Raw genomic sequence first — 21,637 nt, 5'->3', positions numbered from 1 at the left:
AGGGAACATGAGCATGGATTTTAAACGAGGAGCTCAGGATGTACCCAACAGATACAGGCACAACTACACCCTTCTAGCAAATGACAACTGGAACAAGGACTCATAAAACTAATTCACGCATGTACCAAATAGCACTGGGGCAAATAATTGCGAGGTTGGTGCATGAAAACAGGAACAAGGAACTGAAGGATATGCCCAAAAGCCATCTGGACAATTACGTCCAGCTGGCGCATGGAAACTGGAACATGAATTCAGAAGAAGGAACTCAAAGATGTGCTTTGCAGGCGCTAGGACAACTAATGCCCGCTGTCACATGGAAGCTGGAGCAAGGAATCAGACCAAGGAACTGTAGTGATGGAGCGCACGGGTCACTAGACATACTCACCTGGGCCCTTATGAGTTTAACCTGATAACCTGCGCTTACTAATTCAATATCAGTTGAACTACCATTTGGATCTGTACGGTAATTTACCAATCCTTGTCACTGGTACCTAAAGTCCTACGGATCAGAGTGTTAGTTAGAGATAAATAGGTAAATAACATTTGCACTCATATAATAATCACAGACTCAGGAAGTGTTGAAAACCTTTATCTAGGTAAATTTTTGAATAGATGAAACCATAACACTTTTATTAATTCATATTCAACTAAGAAGATGCAAATAAGAACAAGAATTGTAGTTAAATGGGAGAAAAAGTCGTTAGGCATAGATAATCATTCAACATATGTAAGCGAACAATGAAATAAGCCCTATTAATATTTACCTAAATGCAAGGGAAATCCAACCCGACCATGGGCAGGAATGAGGACCGGACCCCAAGAAAGATGCCAGCAAGGCAAACAGGTGCAGCCCAAGGAAACAGGACAGGATACAGCCAAATTGGATCAGGACGGGACCACCAAGGACTACGACCAGCACCCACAGTTAAAGTTGCAACACCAGCGCTACTCCTTTCTGCAGCTAACAGCCAAATCCCCAGGGAAAAAACTAAGTCCACCGTCAAAGGGCTTGCCAGCACTTAAGTTCTCCAAACCCCGATCTAGGTTTCGAATCTTCTGACAGAGTGCTCCGCTGCACCTCTGCTCTGGTACCTATTGAGTGCGTTGGGTCAGTGACAGGTCAGCTATTCGGACAAGTCAGACAACTAAATAACTAAGCCCACCCTAGTTATACTGTTTTTCGGGGCATTGTACCAACCCCACTGTTGCAAATGTCAGGATCCCCAATTTTGATTGGACAAGGAAATGAGGAGGTCAATGCATCACAAAGTTTTTAAAGACACATATTTCATCTGCCTGTGAATTAATGTTCTGTGGGGCTATACAGACAGGCGTACACTATCTTTTTGAAGAAGTAGGTATGATCTCAGATTTTTACTTACTTCACTAAAGCTAGGTTTTGTGCAAAACAATGAGAGAAATACACATGGGAAATAACTTCCAGTCTTTTGATTGAGTGCTCTACTCAGCCATTAAGTGAAGTCACAGTAAGCATAAACTAATGAAATATTTTATTTTTTTAGAACTTTTAACTGTTAACCAAGTGTGTGGTTCTTTTGCATAATTAAATGAAAGGATCAGAACAATCTATTTCATAAGATAATGGTAGACTTTTCTGCATTGCATCTATAACGAGATAAAAGAATTCCGTTCGGAATGCTGTTTGGGTTTTCTGCTTTCATGGAGATTTTTAATCCCGCTCCTTCTTAGCTCATGTCCCCTGCACGATTTTCTGTCTTGATTCTGGAAATGTTATTAAGAAGTTCAACACTTTATTCAATAGGTTCAGTCCAATAGCTAATTACTTCAAATTATGCATTTCATTAGTGGGTATTAAGGCAATAGTAGACTGTTCAAAAAGAACAAATATGCACAATTGTGTTACTTTATTCTGAGAAGTGCTTTATTAAAAAAAAAGATTGATTATTTTTTAGTATTACAATAATCACACAGTGCTTGTTCCAAACTTTACATGTAGAACAGTCGACTGCCTTTTCTTCTTTCAGGTTATATAATATGCTCTAATATAGCATGCTAGTAGTGCCTCGTTGCCCTGGACTACCACAATATTTGTCAGGCAGGAGCTTGCGCGGCTCAGATCTTCCATGTCAAAATGCGCCTGTTTCTCTATCGATCATGCCTCAACATAAACATGTGACATGTTCAGAATTTGTGGTTCTTCCATTTTATGGTTGTATTAGAACTGAGGCATCTGCGGTCTGTGCAGGGCATACTAGTTCAGATCTGTTTGAGTCCTATATTTTGCTCTTGCAAATAACATTAAGAGAAATTAATACAGTAATTAAAAAAATATATATTTTGATGTTTGTTCCGAGAGCAATCCGAGCAACTTGGAATTATTCTTAAGACTATGAATGGAGACAGGGGCGTAGCTAGAGCTTGCGGCGCCCGGGGCTATCCCTCAGATTGCCGCCCCGGGAGAAGGGGCACGAGTCAGAACACAATTGCCGGCGGTGAACGGAACTCGTCTTGTTCCAGGACCGCAGAGACTGAATACCTTCCATCCAGAGAATCACAAACTTTACTGCCTACATAATCAAATTCTGCCTTGAAAAAGCCCACGTCCAATTGGCCACTAGGACGAAACACGTGTTGGCTGCCTTTTTCATTTATGGAATAACAAATAAAGACCACGCACATAACAGCCTGCTGGAAATGTTAATTGCAAAGCAAACAGCTTGATAATTAAAAACATGCCCTCTGGTTTTCTCTTTAGAGTCTTGTGTCCCAATGAATTGCCATAAAAACATTTTTTTAAATCCTCAGATTTTATATAGCATGCAACAGAACCACAAGCACACACAAACACGGTACGTCAAGGCGTCAAATATCACAGACATATATTCAAACTTCAAAGCCTGTACGTACCACAATACAGACCCTTGCGCACCTCCGCTTGTTTGCCTGCACACATGTACGCTGGCCTATGAAGGGGAGGGCTCGTCGGCTGGATCCCGGACCCTGAGCTGAGAGGGCTCATTAGACTTTCCCCTGTGACCTCCGTTGCGGCGCGCGCACGACCACACCACTGCCACTATGCTAGGTGGTGGTGCGTGTGCTGCAGGCCCATAGCTGCCAAGGTTTCAGATTGCTGTGTGTGACATATTCATAATTTCAGAGTAATTATGAGTGGCATTTGAAAGACTGAGTGACAGTTTCTCGGTAGCAAAATGAAGACAAGATAAAACATAAATATCAGAAATTACACCCATCTGAGCAACGAGAAAATCTTAAGAGGTTAACTCCTGCAAAGTACCAGAAATTGAAAAGCACTAACCTAGTGCCCTTGCAACCTGAAGTGGTATTTGAGCTCAGTGGAACGGACTGGTGATTGCTTGCCTGTGATGCAATTAGATGGGGACTCCAAAGCAGAAAGCTGTCATGTAGAAATGGCAGGTAATGGGACATCCACCGAAAACGGATGGTTACAAAATATGTCCTACCTCTCAGCACCCCACAGTACTGCAACTCCTCATTCAGAGGTTGCGTACATCGCTGTGTTCAATGCGGAATTGTACAGTAGCTCCATCGCCATAGAAGCCTTGCAAGAGTGGTGTGAGGCGTCAACTGCTACAATTTGGTATGGCATTACATAAGAGGGCAAAACAAATCTGCTGTGTTTTTTTCTGCATTCACGATGCAGAACATGGCGGTGCTGGTATTGGAAAAATAATTATTGCCCGCTGATTTTGGCACTGGGAGCCAGGTTTGGGTCTCGGTGAACTAGACCAAAATCTTGTGATTCTGGTGGAAAACAGTTCATTTCCACGTGCCAAACAACAAATGAATGTGTCCTTCTAATGTAACTGTGGTGCACTTAAAGGCCTCCAATACCATTGGGCGCCTTCGCGCCATAGAAAACTGCAAAAGAAAACATGCCCTGTGAAAAAAGTCCCAGTGTGTTTGAAAAACTAACTGAATACTGTCAACTAAATAAGGCCCCTCCGGAAACCTCCTTCGCTTTGGGGATCTCGTGAAAAAAGCCAAGTGAATTACCAGATACCATTGTGGGTTATGGTACACTTTCCAAATACAAATCTCCACCGCAACCGCGTGCTACAGTAGATTAGGGAACACTGAAAATTTTCAATAAAAGTACTCACGTTGTTCATAGCTGCCAAGGTTTCAGATTGCTATGTGTGACATTTTTAAAATGTCAGTGTAATTATGAGTGACATTTCAATGACAATGAGTGACACTTTCTGCCGATCAAAACCAAGTCATGAAGATGAGGGAAACACATAAATATCAGAAGTTACATCCATTTGAGCAACAAGGAACTCTTAGAGCTTGAAACTGCTCCACAGTACTAGAAATGGAAGGGCAATAACATAGCATCCAGTAACCCAGAGAGATCCTCATAAACAGTTTTGCGATTTGCATTGTAGAGTGGCGTTCTCTGCTGCAGGGATATGAATCTTCTGCGATAAAACATGCAGAGTAAACTGCCAGTTGACACATTTCCAACCTTTGAACAGATATATTTAATTACAGCCGCCTTAGTTTTTGACTTGCTTATAGAAGTGCTGAGCCACAACAATTCTACCTACTGCTGTACCTAGCTGGGAAAAAAAGTCTTCTGCCGATGTGTTGTTGCTGAAGTGTCTCTGTCACACTGACTGGCTGGAGACTGGGGTGTTGTGACACGACGGACAGTGAGAAGAGCTTTGAGAGCAGTTCCTTGTGCCTTTAAAAGACACTGACAGCACCTGCTCTCGGACTCCCTGACCGGACAGAACCCGAACCCACAGCAGCACTTGTCCAGGTCAAATAGTGTTGTCCTAATTTAACTGTGCTGCAGGGCGACTGCAACAATTCCTGGGGGGCATGGGCCGGCAAGAAATTAAAATCATCATGCGCCTGTAGGGGCTAGTCCGTCGTCCTTGGTGTCTGTTATGTTGGATCATTGTTGCCACAACAGTATTATTAATTGTTGACAGAGTGTGACCAGCAGATCGACTTCAGAGGCAAAAGCGGACCCATTATGGCGCTGGATAATATTGAAAAAACTGCACACAGGTTGTGCCATTGCGCATTCACAGTGATCCTCCCGCATTCAGAATGCCCAAAGAAGCCGTGCTGCCGAAAGGTCAGTGGAGTGTGACACTGGGGGTAGCACGTGATCTGCTGGAAAAACACTCAGCAACAGGGAAGGTGCCATCCTGGTCGTATTTATTTTACTGATGCAAGGAACTACGGACACATTACAGACAGCACCTGTGGGGCTGCAGTGCCAACTCAGTTGCTAATCACAACAGTAAGTCAGCTGAGCCCGGCCCGTCTCGGCACCGAGTCCGAGGTGAGCAGGTAACGTCTACTTGCAGGCTGCCAAATTAAATGAACGCTATTAATACTATTAATACATATATCAAGAACATGTCAGCCATGAATAATACTCACAGACCGGAGAGCAGCCGAGACGAGTCTTGCCGCATGGCACTGTGACTCTGTGAGGCGCCAAACTGACAGCACATTCAGTGGCGCGCAAAGAAACATAACTGGCGCTTGCCAGGGTGCCCGTAGTCTGTGACAGAAGGTCTCGCTCCTTAATTCACCTGAGTTGATCCTCTGGCTCCGAGCATGGCCCAGTGACGTCACCAGATCGGCCTGCCATCATGGCATGAGAGAGACTGCAGCCTGCACTCTACTTGTTTGAGAGGTGACTTCCAAGTTGGGCACGAGGAGGCTGCAGGGTGAGCATTGACAGGTACTCGACAGACACTTCAGTAGCTTGGCAAGTCTGAATGAGGCCCTAATTATTTAGAAACAGTGAAGGCGGTTGCAATAATTTCGGCGGGGCCCGGGGGTAAATGAACAGCTGAGCTAAAGGCACTGTGACAGCTCGGGTCGGTGCGAGGTGCCTGCAGCAGCGTTGTGAACGCCGGCGCCATCATTCAATTTGGAACACTGTGTTGTGAAAGACAAGTAATATACAGCAGACACCACCAGCAAAACGGCTAGCACGGAGGCGCGCAACTTCCTCAACTCCCGGCCTGCTCCAGCAGCAGGATGTGACGTCCCCTGCGTGTCTGCAAATTAGCACAACCTGACATCAGGCTATCCGTCAGAGCAGCGCCGCGGGTGAATGATTTTCAATAGTGTGTGAGTTGAGGCTGCCAGTAGCTCCTGACCTCACAGCTAATGCAGTGCACAACACTGATGGCCCGTTGCGGCGCCCTTTATAATTTATTTGGGGACACCGACACTACTGTGAGTTTTCCCAAATAAATTATAAAGGCCGTCGCAACGGGCCATCAGGGCCGCCGGCCGCCGCCCCTTAAATTGTGCCGCCTGGGGCGGTCCGCCCCCCCCGCCCCTCCCCCCCCCCCGCACCCCCCTAGCTACGCGAGTGAATGGAGAAAAGATAGCCTTGGTCGTACCACTGAACCTTTTGCCACTGCTTGACAGCGGCAGGAGATATATTTCTGGATGAGGTGGCATAGCTATCTTGGTGCTCATTTGATGCACTGAATAGGCATCAATTCTAGCATGAGGTCATGGGGTATATTAACAAGGAAGTGGCAGACAGAGGCGTTAGCCTTCTTGGCTTAAAGCCTCTCTCCGCCACTTTGGAAAAGCAAGGCTGCACCATATTCACAAGGACATGGTGCAGTCTTGCGTTTTCCCTTGCGATGGCGCTAAGTTTCACAACTTAGCGGCAACACATGCACCCTTGCACCAGAGTGCAAGGGTGTCTGCAAGCAGGGAGATTTGTTCGTGCACAGGAACGTGTCCCTTTCTGCACATAAACAAACCTAAAACCCCAGTTTGTACCTTACATGTGTGTTGCTTCATGCAGCACACACGTAAGTTACAAAACAGCATTTTTTTAAAAAGGTTTCTTTATGTGCAGGAAGAGATACCTTCCTGTACATAAACAAACCATGGCATTTTGCATTTTCCATATGTGCTGCTCAAGGCGGCATACATGGAACATGCAAAAACGAAGAGAAATAAAGCATTTCTCCTCGTATCGACAACCTAAGACCAGGGTTTTCCTGGTCTTAAGTTTAGCGTTAACTCCTATTTACGCTGCACTTGTGAATAGGGGGCAGTGTATATATCAGTGGGTGTTGCGGTGGAACGCCCACCACAACACCCACTGTTAAATGTTAAATGTTAAATGTTACGGGATTTCTAGAGCGCATGGCTGCCCGTAAGCGTCCCAGCGCTGAATAAGTACAGGCAGAGTAGAAAGAGGGAGGCTCACGGAAACAGCCAAGTTTTCAGAGATTTACGGAAGGCCAGAAGATTGGACTGTGCACGGATATCAGGAGGAAGGGAGTTCCATAGTTTGGAAGCGTTATAGGAGAAACGCCGACCTCCAGATCGTGCTCTCTTGATCATAGGGGGCAGAGTTAAGTGGGCGTTAGTGGATCAGAGAGGTCTGGAAGTGGTGTATGGGGTTACCAGATCTCTGAAGATGGGAGGTGCTTTCCCGTTGAGGATTTTGTGCGTTAGGCAAAGTGCCTTAAACTGCACTCTTTCCACCACGGGCAGCCAGTGGAGCGCTCTAATGGCCGGCTTAGCCGAGCTTCGACTCTTGGTGTTAGTCAAGATCCGTGCGGCCGCATTCTGCACTACCTGAAGTTTTGTGGTGACTTTCCGAGGGGCGCCCAGGCACAGTGCGTTGCCATAGTCCAGCCGTGACAGAATGAGGCCTTGGATGAGGAGTTTCCTTGATGGAAAAGGGAGCAGCGGTAGAATTTTCCGTGTGGATCGCAAAAGCCCATGGCAGACCCCGGCCGTTTTCCTCGCCTGGGTATACATGGTCAGGTTTTGATCCAACCATACTCCGAGACTTTTAATCTCGGATTTAGGGGTTGGGGGCTTGCCCATGCATGGAGGCCAAAGAGAGTCCGGACGGAAATGGGACTGATTCCCCATTACCAGGATCTCCGTCTTGTCACTGTTAAGCTTCAAGTGGGAACTGTCCATCCAGCTGACTATGTCTCTCAAACAGGAGTAGAGATCGGTGTTAGGATTTCTCTGCTGAGAGAGAGAGACAACCAGCTGGGTGTCGTCGGAATACGTTAGGAGTTTAATCCCATGGGAGGTGACTATTTTTTCCAGCGGGGACATATATACGTTGAAGAGCGTGGGGCTCAGAGAAGAGCCCTGTGGCACTCCGCAACGTATAGGGGTCTCCTTGGATGTGTAACTACCCTCGATCACCTGGAATGATCGGTCATGCAGAAAGGATTTCAGCCAGGACAGGGCAGCATCTGTGATCCCAAGATCGCTCAGTCGCTGGACCAGGATTTGGTGGTTGACCGTGTCGAAGGCCGCGCTCAGGTCCAGGAGGATCACTGCCACTGATCCTCCTGCGTCCATGAGTTTCCTGGCCTCTTCGACCACCGTCACCATTGCTGTTTCCATGCCCTGGCCAGGGCGAAAACCTGTCTGTGATGGCTTCAGCAGTTCGTTCGATTCCAGATAGTGTGACAGCTGAGCATTTATACATTTTTCTGTCATTTTACTAATACAGGGGAGGAGCGATATAGGCCTAAAGTTGGCAAGATTGAGGGAGTCCAAGTTGTTTTTTTTTAATAAGGCTCTGACCTTCGCCTTTTTCCAACTGGGGGGCACCACTCCGTCTGTAAGGGAGGCATTGATCAAATTAACCATAGGTGCAAGAATGGTGGGTGCTACCTGCTTTAAGATTTTAACAGGGGCAGGGTCAGAGTGGTGAGCCACTTTTCAGCGATTGGAAAATGGGTGCTAAGGTATCCTTCCTTATGGAGGTGAACGTCTTCAGACGCGTGTGAGGGTTCTGTGCCTGTATAAGGGGGGTGAAAGATTGGGCCACTGCACACCCCTTTCACGCTAAACACAGCGTGAAAGGGGACCTATTCACAAGGCAACGGTAAGCCACATTAAGTGGCTTAAGGCTGCCTTGTAAATAAGGCGAGACCCCTATCACCACCACAACGTCTCTGAAAGGGACGTTGTGGTGGCGATGGGGGCTTGTAATTATGCCCCCATGTTTTTCCAAAGTGTTGATGAATAGACTCGATGGTGCTGCACTGATGCCTTGGCTCTAAATCTATCTGTCAGCATACAGTCGGCCTGGGCTCTTCAGGTTAGGAAGGGGAAATACAATATCTAATTCAGAGCCACATGATGGGTGAAGATGAGAGAGGCTGCCCAGTGGGTGGGCATGAGACCCCCAGGGCGTGAATCACCCTCCAGAGCTAGTAGGCCCTTCATGAAGTACCCAAATGCAGGAAATGAACTTTATCTTGCCATGCCAGTGATGCTTGTGCTGCTAGTCTGCAAGTCCTTCTTCTTCCAGATGAGCATACACACCATCTCCCTCTCTGCCTATGGCTTTATATATATATAGAAGGAGGGAACTGGATCTACGATCAGGAGTTGAAAGACACGTAAAGTGTTACTGCCTGTGTTGTGTATTTTACATACTTCAAAGCTTTACCTCTTACTGTGGAAACCAGGGTTTGATTTCTCACCTGTGGCTTGGAACATTGCAGTCTAAAGGAAGGGGGTTCTTTGGATTGCCAGTGCAAGAGTCACAATAGTTAATAACGTGCGCTTCTTTACCTATGGCATTGGGATTGTTAGTTGTTCTTAACCATTGTGGGGGAACAGCCCAATGTCATTGTGGGCTCTATGGCAGTGGTGGCTGGTGACATTTGAAAGTGGTGAGGCGTAAAAGTTCAGGATGCGTGCCCTGTGGCAGGCAAGCTTATGTAGTCAACATAGTTACATCCCACGCGGTGGTAGGAATGATGTGGAATAATTACATATGAAGGCAAAGATGAAAACTGTTCTTGCAGCACTGAGCGTGAAATCCCTTTTTTCTTTTTTGTTTAATGTGGTTCCCATTTGATCCATTTTTTAAATTTTTCTATGGGTTTAAACTGAACAGTACAAATTGCGTTTTAAAAATACATGGTGCTTCCAACGTCATATTCCAGACAGGAGGCAACAGTTCAACAGAAGCTCAAGTCTCTCCAACGAGTTGTTGCCTCGAAACCACGGAGAATAAAAGTGCCAGCTGCTCCGTGCTTCATCTGTGTGCTGATCTGCTCTTGGCTTGGGACAGGTGTTGTGTAATATCTGGTATCCCCTCGGGATCGAGTATCCCCTTCTCTTCGGCAGTTTCCGGACGTCCTGCCTATTGGAGAGCTCGGACGAGCCCCCAGTAGCCCCGCCCACCCCAGGAGAGACGAATCTCGGCTCAGGCAGGCAAAACGAGCAGTGCGCCGAGCAGAGCTGCTGATGTAAATGCACGCATACAGCCATTGAATCCCTTACGTCTTGGAGACAGAAGAGGAAATATTTCACGGTGTTGAAATTAGCTCGTATTACAATTCTTTTCTTGGCCATCTCCAACTGCTTATTACGTTCCCGAATGCAGAGTTTTTTTAAGAAGCACGATTACAAAGGGATTTACAGTAAAATCTTCATTGAAATGTTTTTCAAGTTTATGTTCGCTAATATGTCTGTGGTATGTGAGCATATTATTGTGTGTCTGAGAAAAACCATGTATGCCTTTGTGCCACTTTCATCGTGAGCTGTGTTTGTATATCTACTTACTTTAGTTCAAGCACATAGCTGGCAAGGTTTCAGATTGCTATGTGTGACATTTTCATAATTTTAGTGTAATTAATGAGCAGCACTTCAATGACAATGAGGGACACGTTTTCGCGCGCAAAGTTAAGCAATGAAGACATGAAAAACATGTACATTTCAGAAATTACTCCCATTTGAGCAGCGAGAACCTCTACGGCCCCCATTAAATTATGACGTCCAGTGACAATACCCAACTATCACAATTTCAGTGATAGTAGCATAGTGATGCAAGCAAAAACGCACAGGTCTAGGTACAGTCACAAAGAAGAACTTACATACAAGAGGGAATTATAAACTTTTATTGTGTGAGAAACAGTACCAGAGTGATAAGCACAGTCGTGCACAATTGTCTAAAAGGTCAATTTGTATGCCAGCTTTTGTTTGGAATGTTGAGTTGAAGCAGCCGAGGGGCAGGGTGAGGGGTGCTAAAAACCGGCATAAGGATAATTGGAGGTAAGTAAACAATTTATTAAATAAAACGAATTTCGTAGCGTGTCCTGCATCGCAAAATACGATGCAGCGCGCGCTACAAAATTTGTTTTATTAATTAAATTGTTTTCTTACCTCCAATTATCCATATTCTGGTTTTTAGCACCCCCCACCCTGCCCCTCCCCCGCCCCGCCTCTCTGCCCCACCTTAACTCCCTCCACGGGCCACGGCTGAGTGGAAGCTATTATGCAAAGGCTCTACGGCCTGTCACCCTAAATGCATTACAATTAAACACTTCTACTAATTCCCTGTGCCTGTGTTCATTTGCATTCTTACTCAAACTCGAAGGTTTTGTCCCCTTTAAATAATTTTTACCTAATTCGTGAACATTATTATTCCAAAGCTAGTTCAAGAAGTCCACTTTTTGCTTAGATTCTGTTTCCATCGCTTTGTAAGCTATCAAAAATGTTGCACTATAGTAGTGTCTACTCAATTATTACATTCAGCCCGCTTATCAAAAGTAATATTTTGTGCAACACAAGTGATACATGCGAAGTACACAAGAAAAAACACACAGCTCATACAGCTTAGCAGCTCGTAGGAAGCTGCTCTATTACAGAGAGAAGGTGATTGGAGGAGGAAATGCTGCCTGTACGTCCAAAGCTGGGAGAAGTGGCTCTGATTTACATGCACTCATACGAAGCAGACATTTTTTGCTGCAACAGGCAGGTAAGATATGCAAACGGAACTTGTAACATATTAAAGATTGTGGTCGCCATCAAATAATACTTTGCTTTTCTCTGGGGTGCCAGGGCCGGACAGACTTTTAGGGCAGTATGGCAGCTCCAGAAGGGCATTCGTGCACATGCTTTTTGCCAGTGGTGGAAATGGATATGCCGTGTGTGAGAAGGTGGCTTGGCATAGGCTGTCCACTATTCTAGTGGGCACCTTGCACCAGTATAACCACCCTTATTGATGGTAGGTTTAAAGACAACCTATACAGAAAGCTATCGTAATGGTAGCTGTGGAGAGCAGCCTTCAGGCTAAGTCTTGAAGGAATGTAAAGCTGCTTGTTTTACCAGTCTATAATCTCATGAATGGCCAAATGAAAGGAGGACCACACCAGGTATATATATAAAATATATGTATTTATTCTAAACACATCCCCCTAGTCTCTTTAAGAGGCTAGAGGCAAAAGTACATTCAGTAAACTTATTTAGCACACAGTAAATTAGCACAATATATGTGGAGCCCTAGGGGCGTACCAAACCATATGTATGTATGTATGTATGTATAGATGTACTTATATAGCGCGATTTCTGTCATCGGACGGGCATCCTGGCGCTTAGACTGTCCTGACACTTACACATACATGATGTTTTCCAGCAGCAGATACATTTACGTTGCCCTAGGAAACAAATGGGTTTTCAGGGCTTTTTTAAAAGAATAAAAGTTTTCCAGACCCCTCAGACCTAGAGGAAGGGAGTTCCACAATCTTGCAGCCGTAAATCTAAAGGACCGGCCGCCAGTTCGGGACCTCAGAATCTTAGGTACGACCACCAAATGAGGTGAGGCTGAACGTAGCAGTCTAGAAGGGGTGTACCAAGAAAAGAGGTCCCGCAAAGGGAGCGGACCCTGCCCATGTAGGGCCCTAAATACCAGGCACAGTGCTTTAAAATCAATCCTCTGGGAAACTGGTAGCCAGTGGAGGTCCCTAAGTGCCTTAGCAGAGGAATCCAGGCGTCGACGTGAGAGGGCCAGTTTGGCGGCAAAATTCTGCACCCGCTGTAGTTTACTGACTAGATTAGCCGGAGCTCCCAAGAGTAGTGCGTTGCAGTAGTCAATGCGACTTAAAATTATGCTCCGCACTACCTCTGGTCTTACCTGTGCCGGGAGCAAATGCAAAATCTTACGCAGCGAGCAGAGCAACGCCATACAGGTGGCCACCGTTCGATTCACCGATGCATCAAGCTGCAGGCTAGCGCTGAACATTACCCCCAAATTACGGACCGAGTCCGCGGGCAGACTAGCGCCCCGGAAATCGGGGGGCCAGAAATCCAGCGGAAGTGGTCTGGGGATACGGTCCAGGGAGCAGTGCAGCACCTCAGTTTTTGCGCTGTTGAACTGCAGGGAGTTATTACCCAGCCATTCAGCCGTGGTGTTCATACAGCGATGAAAGGCCTCCTGAGACACCCCATCCTTGCCCTCGAGGCAAAAGATGAGCTGGGTGTCGTCAGCGTAGTTGGTGACCGTTATGCCAAAGGATTTAATCAACATGATCAGGGGGCGGAGGTAGAGATTGAAAAGAATGGGACTGATGGCTGACCCTTGAGGTACGCCCTGACCAACCCTTCTGGTGTTTGATTTAAAGGGTGGTATGGCCACTAGCTGGTGTCTATGATCTAGATACAACACCAGCCATTCAAGGGCCAACCCAGATACTCCGACCTCCGCCAGTCTCCTGATCAGTATTGTATGGCTGACCATGTCGAACGCGGCCGACATGTCGAGCAGCACTAGAAAGGCTGCTCGACCCTGGTCGGCCCGCGTTCGCAGGTCATCAAGAACGGTCACCAAAGCCGCTTCTGTCCCGTGCGCTGGTCTGAAGCCAAACTGGGCCACATCCAAGCAGTTGTTAACCTCGAGAAAGTTGGAGAGGTGTTTAGTGGGCCATTTCTCAAGAATCTTAATAGGAAATGGCAACAGAGAAATGGGTCTGTAGTTAGCTGGACAGGCGGGGTCCAGATTTTCCTTCTTGAGTAATGGAGAGACAACCGCCAGTTTCCAGCTATCTGGGACCCGCGCCGAACTAAGGGACTGGCAGCAGATGGAAAAAAGAGGTGGAAAAAGCTCTTCCCGAAACAGCTTCCAGAATTTTGGTGGGAGTGGGTCAGACGGTGAGCCTGAAGATATACCGTCGGCCAATGCACAGAAATCCTCGAACGATGGTAAGGGCAGGATGTTCACTTCCGCAGCCTGGCGCCCTCCTCCACACTGTCAGCACAGTTGGAATAATGCACCGTCTGACCAGATGGCAAGGCAAGATTATTTAAGATGGTAACAATCTTGTCCTCAAAGGCCTGTGCCAACGAGTCGCAGAGAGCTTGGGAGGCAGGTATGTTGTTTTTAGTACAAGCTGGATGGGCCAGATCTTTTACGATCTTAAATAGGGCCTGCGACTTGTTTGCAGCTGCCAGCAATAGTTCTTCCAGGTGTCTGGCCTTGGCCAGCTTAATCTGGGCCTTATAGGTCGCCAGAGCTTGTTTAAAACGAGCTCTACATGGTTCCAGATACTGTTTCCTCCAAGCACGCTCAGCCTGTTTACACTGAAGCTTGAGCTGCCGGAGTTCCTCTGAGTACCATGGCATAGCCAGATTGGTCCTAGCTCTGATTTTACGCATCGGCGCCAGAGAGTCCAGAGAGGTCGAGATTTGCTGACAAAACGTCTCATAACTCCTGTCCACCGTGTCTCCCAATGCGAAGCCTTCAGGCAGCAGACTAGGCAGGGCGGGCTGCATAAGAAGTCTAGACCATTGTCTACCCATTCTAGTACCACCCACACTGCCCTTCGCCGCCGTGACAACTGGACAGGGGAGGGAGAAAAGGACGACAGCATGGTCAGTCCAGCCCTGAGGTATGACGTCCTGCACAGACACTTGACCTGCGTCGGCAAGAAGCAGGTCAAGGATATGACCCTTGGAGTGGGTTTGCGAGAGTACTAGCTGTGAAAGCTCAATATTACGACAGGCTTGGACCAGCTCTACAAAGGCGGAATTAGTCAGACCATTTGGCCAAAGATTAAAATCTCCTAGCACCACCAGCCTAGTATGGGAATGAGACAGGTCGTAGATTAAATCTATAAGCTCAGGCACAGCGGATAGCGTCCCTGCTGGGGGTCTGTAGCATAGCAGCCCCGTGTATAACACACCTCCTGGACCCTTGATGGAAAGGCCGAATACCTCACATCCAACGATCGCCTTGATGTTTAGCTGAGAGAAGTTTAATGTCTCTCTAAGGATTAGTCCAGTTCCGCCTCCTCTAGCCCCTACTCTGGGATTGTGTATTATTTTAAAACCCGGGGTACAGGCTGTTCCCAATTCCACCGCACTAGCCGATGTGGTCCAGGTCTCAGTCATGAAGAGTGCGTCTAGATCATAGGTCTCTATGAGTAGCGCAATCTCTTCACAGTGCTTAATGAGCGATCTCACATTCAACAGGCCGCAGGTTATAGAATCTGGGTGCCTACCGATGGATCTATGCCCACGGTTTAAAAGAGTGCCGGTGTTCAGGCGTATGAGATCGTCACAGGAGTATAATGGGGCAGTACGTTCCTGGCAGGCAGAGAGTCCGGCGTCCGGCGCGTCCTGTGCGCGAACGGGCGCAAATGGGCTTACCTCTGGCGAACCTCCGGCGATCCGCCTGCGAGCCCGCTGCGCGCCTACGCTGCGCGCCTTAGAGTCTACCATCTTAAATTGCCGTAAGCACACGAGTCCTGCAGTCAAACCACTAGCCCCCCAACCAAGATGGCGCCTGCTATTCGGCAGACCCTGGTACCCTCACCCAAAATGGCGGCTCCAAACACCGCAGCGCGACCTCCCCAAGAGCCCAAGAAGCCCCTGAAGCGCTCTAATTCCCTCAAGTGGGGATGGGGACACAATTATAGTGCAGGTAAGAAACTATGCTGAGAGTAACCCCCCAGAACAGGCTGGAACGAAGAAATGCGCCTAGCGCTAGATTTATCAGCGCGAGCGCGCTTTAGAGCACAAGATTTAAAAGTTATTTTTAAAATAGCAAAATAGAGCAGCAAATGCCTCAGCGCGCGAAGGTCAAGTAAGTCTGACCTGATAGTGAAGGAAGTTCAGTTTTTATGCCCTTTCCAGGCACACGAGTCCTGCAGTCAAACCACTAGCCCCCCAACCAAGATGGCGCCTGCTATTCAGCACACCCTGGTACCCTCACCCAAAATGGCGGCTCCAAACACCGCAGCGCGACCTCCCCAAGAGCCCAAAAAGCCCCTGAAGCGCTCTAATTCCCTCAAGTGGGGATGGGGACACAATTATAGTGCAGGTAAGAAACTATGCTGAGAGTAACCCCCCAGAACAGGCTGGAACGAAGAAATGCGCCTAGCGCTAGATTTATCAGCGCGAGCGCGCAGTAGAGCACAAGATTTAATGTTATTTTTAAAATAGCAAAATATACTAAGAAAGTGGTATAAGAACCACGACTGACATAGATACAAGGCCTTGAGAACCGCTGGGGCCACCAGGAACTACCCAAGGTAGTAACACAGGGGACCCACGGGGGACGCGTGTAGTGTCTAAACACAGCCGCGAATCACCATTAACTTCTAGGGGGAAAGTCGCGGTTGTGAAATTACAGATTAAGAACACTTAGAAGAGGACTTGGAGCAAACCCCTTTAGAACTAGGAGGTTCTAAAGTCAACACCCACGGGAGCACCGGAAGCTGGAAGCAGAGGGGACAGAGTCTGAGTCACTAGCCAGTGACCAGGAAGGCGATGAACAGATGCCCACCGATGTCGGGTGATGTCAGGTGAAGAAGGTGAAGCTTGACTCTTCATCCACGAGGACCAGGAGGCGTCGAGGACAACCAGGAGCTGGATTCGAGCTGTACCACAAAGGATGTTGAGTGCTGCAGAATCGGTTTCCGGATTAGACCCAACAAGCCTTGGCAACAGCAACCCATGCAGAAAGCAAAGATCGGCTTCGGTGCAGACCACCAAGGTCTGAAGGACTCACCCGTTGGAGGGGAGTCAGGGAACATCTGAAGAAACCAGGGAAGCCAAAGAAACAGAAGAGCTACCTTCCTGGGGACCAACCAGTCGAAGGACCAGGGATCGCGAAGGGGCCTCAAGCAGAAATGCTAGAAGCAGGCTCGTGGAAGACTTGTGGAGTGTAGACCTACAATATTTGGTGCAAATGGTGCTCGGGGCTTGGACTACAAGTAGTCCAATGCACTGCTTCTGGAAAGCTTGGGAAGTTGATGCACTTGCAAATATGCACCGGTCCAGGAGTTCCATTCTTACGTCACTCTTGAGGGCAGTGGGTCTCAGCTTTGCTGGGATCTCGTGTCAGCCTCTGAGAAGTCTGGAAGTCTATGTCCTGAGTCGCAAATCCATCGGGTTCTGGCAGGAGCCTTGGAAATGCAGACTGGCAAGATGCTTCTTTGGTGCCTGTGTGAACAGGGGAGTCACTCCCTGACCCCAAGGGAGATTTTTCCATCTTTTAGTCGATGTAGAATGTCAAAGTTCCAGGATATATGTTGCAGAGTTTTGTCCTAAGGACTGGGATCCCATACTTATACTAAGTTAGGGGGTTGGACATACTCTAGGGACCCACCTATGGGAGGTTCCAGGGAGGGGGGTGGTTACACCCCTTTCCCTTTGTCCAGTTTCATGCCAGAGCATGGGCTGAGTGCCCCTACAACTGGTTTGAACTGGGGTATGCACAGGGACACCAAGTGTGCCCCAGCACTGTCTGAAAAGCATTCTATGAAGGCACACACCCAGCCCCAAAACATTAAAGCCTGTCTGGGAGGTGGTTACACCTCCCTGTGACAGGAAACCTATTGTTCAGGCCTCCCCTGCCGGAGTTTCGTCCAGCAGCAGGAGGTCAGACTTATGTCTGTGGCTGCAGCATCCATTTTGTGATGCTGGGGCTCTTTTAAACTATTACCGGTTAGGTAAGAGTATACGTGTCTTTTCCCTCCACACGAAAGCCTGTCTGGGAGGTTATAATACACTTAAGAGTATATGGTCTGGCTGCATCACAGAACAGCCTCAGAGAATAGATTCCGAAAGTTGCAGAGGGGTCCTGCTCATACATGGGCACCCTCTCACACAAAACCAAGCACTCTGCCTTCAGGAATGATAAGGCCTGCCATAGGAGTGACTTATAGGTTTATATGTGTCAGTGATTAAAGGTAGATACAGGTAACCTATATCTTAGTAAGGGGTGCATGCACCACCTTACCCAGGCTGTAGTAGCAGACCTATGGTGCCATTTTGGAAGACTTCCCAGGGGTGGCATAATACATGCTTCAGCCCCTGGTGGCCTCTGGTGTACCTATGCCCTTGGTACCTAAGATACCATATACTCGGGACTCACAAGGGTAACCCAGTAACCAATCTGCAGTGTACCTAATGTACATGCAATCACTTTAGAGAGGAAGCTGCTAGGCTGGGGTCCTGGTTAGCAGGGCCTCAGCCAGACTAAATTAAAAAAAACAGTGAAACACCAGCAAAAAGTGGGGGTAACCATAGTGAGCATATCCTACTCTCCTACACTGTGTTGTTTTTGCACTGGTGTAAGTTATCACAATACAGCCCACGATAACCTAACCAAGAACGTTCCCGTAGTTTAAATGCCAACCTTACGTGTAATAGTGACATCATTCATAGTTCCTTCAGTCGTGTTTGTTGGGGTAAATAAAATAATAAACACTGTAGGAAGTAAGGATCACTAGCCTTGTTCCCATATTTACACTCTCGCGCCTCACCTCTCTTCGACTGATGCTTGTCTGAGTTTGTCATTACTCTTTTCTATATTTAGTGTCATTTATTAGAGCTTTGGGCAATGGGCGGGAATACTCCTTTTGTGTAAAGATAATGTTGATTTAAGTGCCAGACTGAAGCCCAGGCCACGTGAAAGCTGCTGTCCGCATTCAAGGTAATACAATATTTAGTTAAACGTGAAATGTAAACAGAACTGTCCCTGAAACTGATTACCTCAGGGGCAACACTGAACCACAGTCCCTGCCGGCCCATAGCATACTGGAGAAGGCTCTGGACTACTCCGGAGCTGTTACCCTATGCAAATGAATTAAACCATGTAAGAGAAGCCAACACATCTTGTAAAATTACATGGCTACACAAAATCAAGGGTACATTGGTGGACATGGGGTTCAGCCACTTGTGGGAGGATCCAGGAGGCAGCACATTTCCATAAAAAAAACCTTTAAGGAGATCTATAGGAATATGGCTAAATTAAAGTGTATGTTACCCGTCCAGAATACTTCCCTCTCGCAAACATTCTTGAAGCATAAGCATAGCACTCAGTTCAAGGCCTACTGGAACTTTATAACCAAACCATGTGACAGGAAATTGTGCAATCAGTTTAGGGTTGGCTTGCTTGCAATAAAACCATTTACTACAAAATGGCAAAACACAACGGATATTATATGTCCATCATGTCAAATGACTGTTGAGTCAATCCCTCATATCCTGTTCACATGTCCAGCGTACAAATGCCCTAGAGACAAATGGCTTAAGCCGATCTGCCAAAACCTGGGCAGTAGATCCAGCATACATGCATTTCATATTCTCAAGACCAACACGCATGAACACATAGTAATAGCTACAGGCAAGTTCCTGAGCTGGTCTTGGGGAACACAATCAAACAATTTGAAGAAACAAGGTGCAACGAGTGGCAATCACACATAACAGAAATGTTTTATGCATACAACTTATACCATTTTATGGTTATCTGTTGATGTGTAATAGGGATGTGTTCTATTTATTTATATATTTATTTATGAGCTTATAAAGCGCACTTATGCCCAAAGGCGTCCTGGCGCTGCCTACTGACTCCGGAGCTATAACGGGGGGACTATTCCATAAATAACCAGGTCTTAAGCCCCGTTCGGAATGAAAGTTGCTCTGAGGCATTTCTGAGATGTCCCAGCAAGTTGTTCCAGGCTTTTGCAGCACTGAGGAGGAAACTGTTTCCTCCCCATCTGGCCTTTTTTACACGTGGCACCGCAACCAATCTGCCGTCGGCTGATTGAAGCGCTCTGCCCGGCACATACCATTTTATCCCACTGCTCAAAAACTCTAGGCCTGTGCCCTGCAACACTTTAAAGACTGTGCACAGAGCCTTGAACTGAGCACGCCTTGGTACCGGCAGCCAGTGTAGTTGCCTAAGCCCCTCACGTACTGAAACATATCTGGGGATCCAGAGCAGAAGTCTTGCTGCCGCATTTTGAACCAACTGCAATCTGTATTCATGCTTCTTTCTCAAATTAAGATACAGACTATTACAGTAGTCCAAACGCGACAGTGTAAGGGCAGTGACAGCCGTCCTGAATCCCTCCACTGGAAAGAAGCATTTTCTTTTCTTTAATATCCTAAGGATATGAAAACAGGACGGCACTACTCCACTAACCTGGTCTCCATAGTCCAAATTTTAGTCAATAATCACACCCAGATTTCTGGCCTTCCCAGTAGGGATAGGTGGACTTCCCAGTGCCTCTGGTCACATATCAGGGGTCCAAATGTTGGGATTGTTTCTGAACAAAATAACCTCAGTCTTCCCGGCGTTTAAATTAAGACAGTTGGAAGCCATCCATTCCGCCACGCACTTTAGACTGTCATGGAATCTCGCTGTCATATCCACTCGAGACCCTCGTTGTAGTGATAACACAATTTGAGTATCGTCTGCATACGATGTAAGTTGCAGACCGAAAGATCTTATCAAGGCCGCCAGAGGGCTGACATAAATATTAAAGAGCGTGGGGCTCAGGGAGGACCCCTGCGGCACACCACAGGGAAGGGCAAAAGGCTTTGATTTATCCACCCCCAGGTCTACTGTCTGAGTTCTGTCGGTCAAAAAGGACTTAAGGAGACTCCAAGCCCTGCCCCGCCAACCGGTCCATCAACACTCCATGATGGACCGTGTCGAAGGCTGCCGACAAATCCAACAGAATCAGCACAGCAGCCCCTCCCTGGTCCAGTGCTGCTCTGAGCTTTTCCGTGGCCTTGATAAGGGCTAGTTCCATGCTGTGACCTGCACGAAACCCAAATTGCGTAGGGTCTAGGGCATTGGTCTTCTGAAAGAACAAGCTAAGTTGTTGATTGATGGCCTTCTCTAGTATCTTAACCGTAAATGGAAGACGGGATATTGGTCTATAACTATTGGGATCCTTAGCATCCAGGCTGTTTTTTTTAAAAGGGGGAGTATCGAAGCGGATTTCCACTTCCTGGGGTACTCACTCAAGTCCATGATCATGTTGAGCATGGGTATAAGAGTGGAGGTGATAACCTCGGGGCAGATTTTAAGAACTGCAGGTGGACAAGGATCATTGGGAGAGCCAGACCGAACTGTACACAGTAGGTTTAAAACCTCTGAGCATTGTAAAGGATTAAACCGATCTAGACTATCCTGGAGCTCCCTAGTTTTTTGTCCAATACTGGTTGCTGCTACCACCGCCTCTCCGTGGGTTTTGGAAAAGGAGGAGAAAATCCCTTCAACCTTATTCCTGAAGGACGAGGCCAGAGACTCACACAGAGCTGCACTGCTATGCGTGCAGGGCTTAGTTGGAATTGTCAGTCTGGTAATGGTCCTGAAGAGTTCTCTAGAAGAGGAATTCGCCCTCTCATTTGCTCAACAAAATAGGCCTTTTTGCCTCCAGAATCTGTTGCTTATAGAGAATAAGACTTCCTTTGTATTTTTCTTTGTTGGTTGGACAATAACCCCTTCTCCAGATCCTCTCAAGCCTCTTACACTCTGTTTTATGTTTTTGCAGAAGGTCGGAATACCAAGGTGCCAATGGCTACGCTCTCCTGGGAGTAAAAG

The sequence above is a fragment of the Lissotriton helveticus genome, chromosome 5_1, assembly GCF_964261635.1.
Source record: "Lissotriton helveticus chromosome 5_1, aLisHel1.1, whole genome shotgun sequence".
Lineage (NCBI taxonomy): Eukaryota > Metazoa > Chordata > Amphibia > Caudata > Salamandridae > Lissotriton > Lissotriton helveticus.
This window is presented reverse-complemented; position numbering follows the sequence as displayed.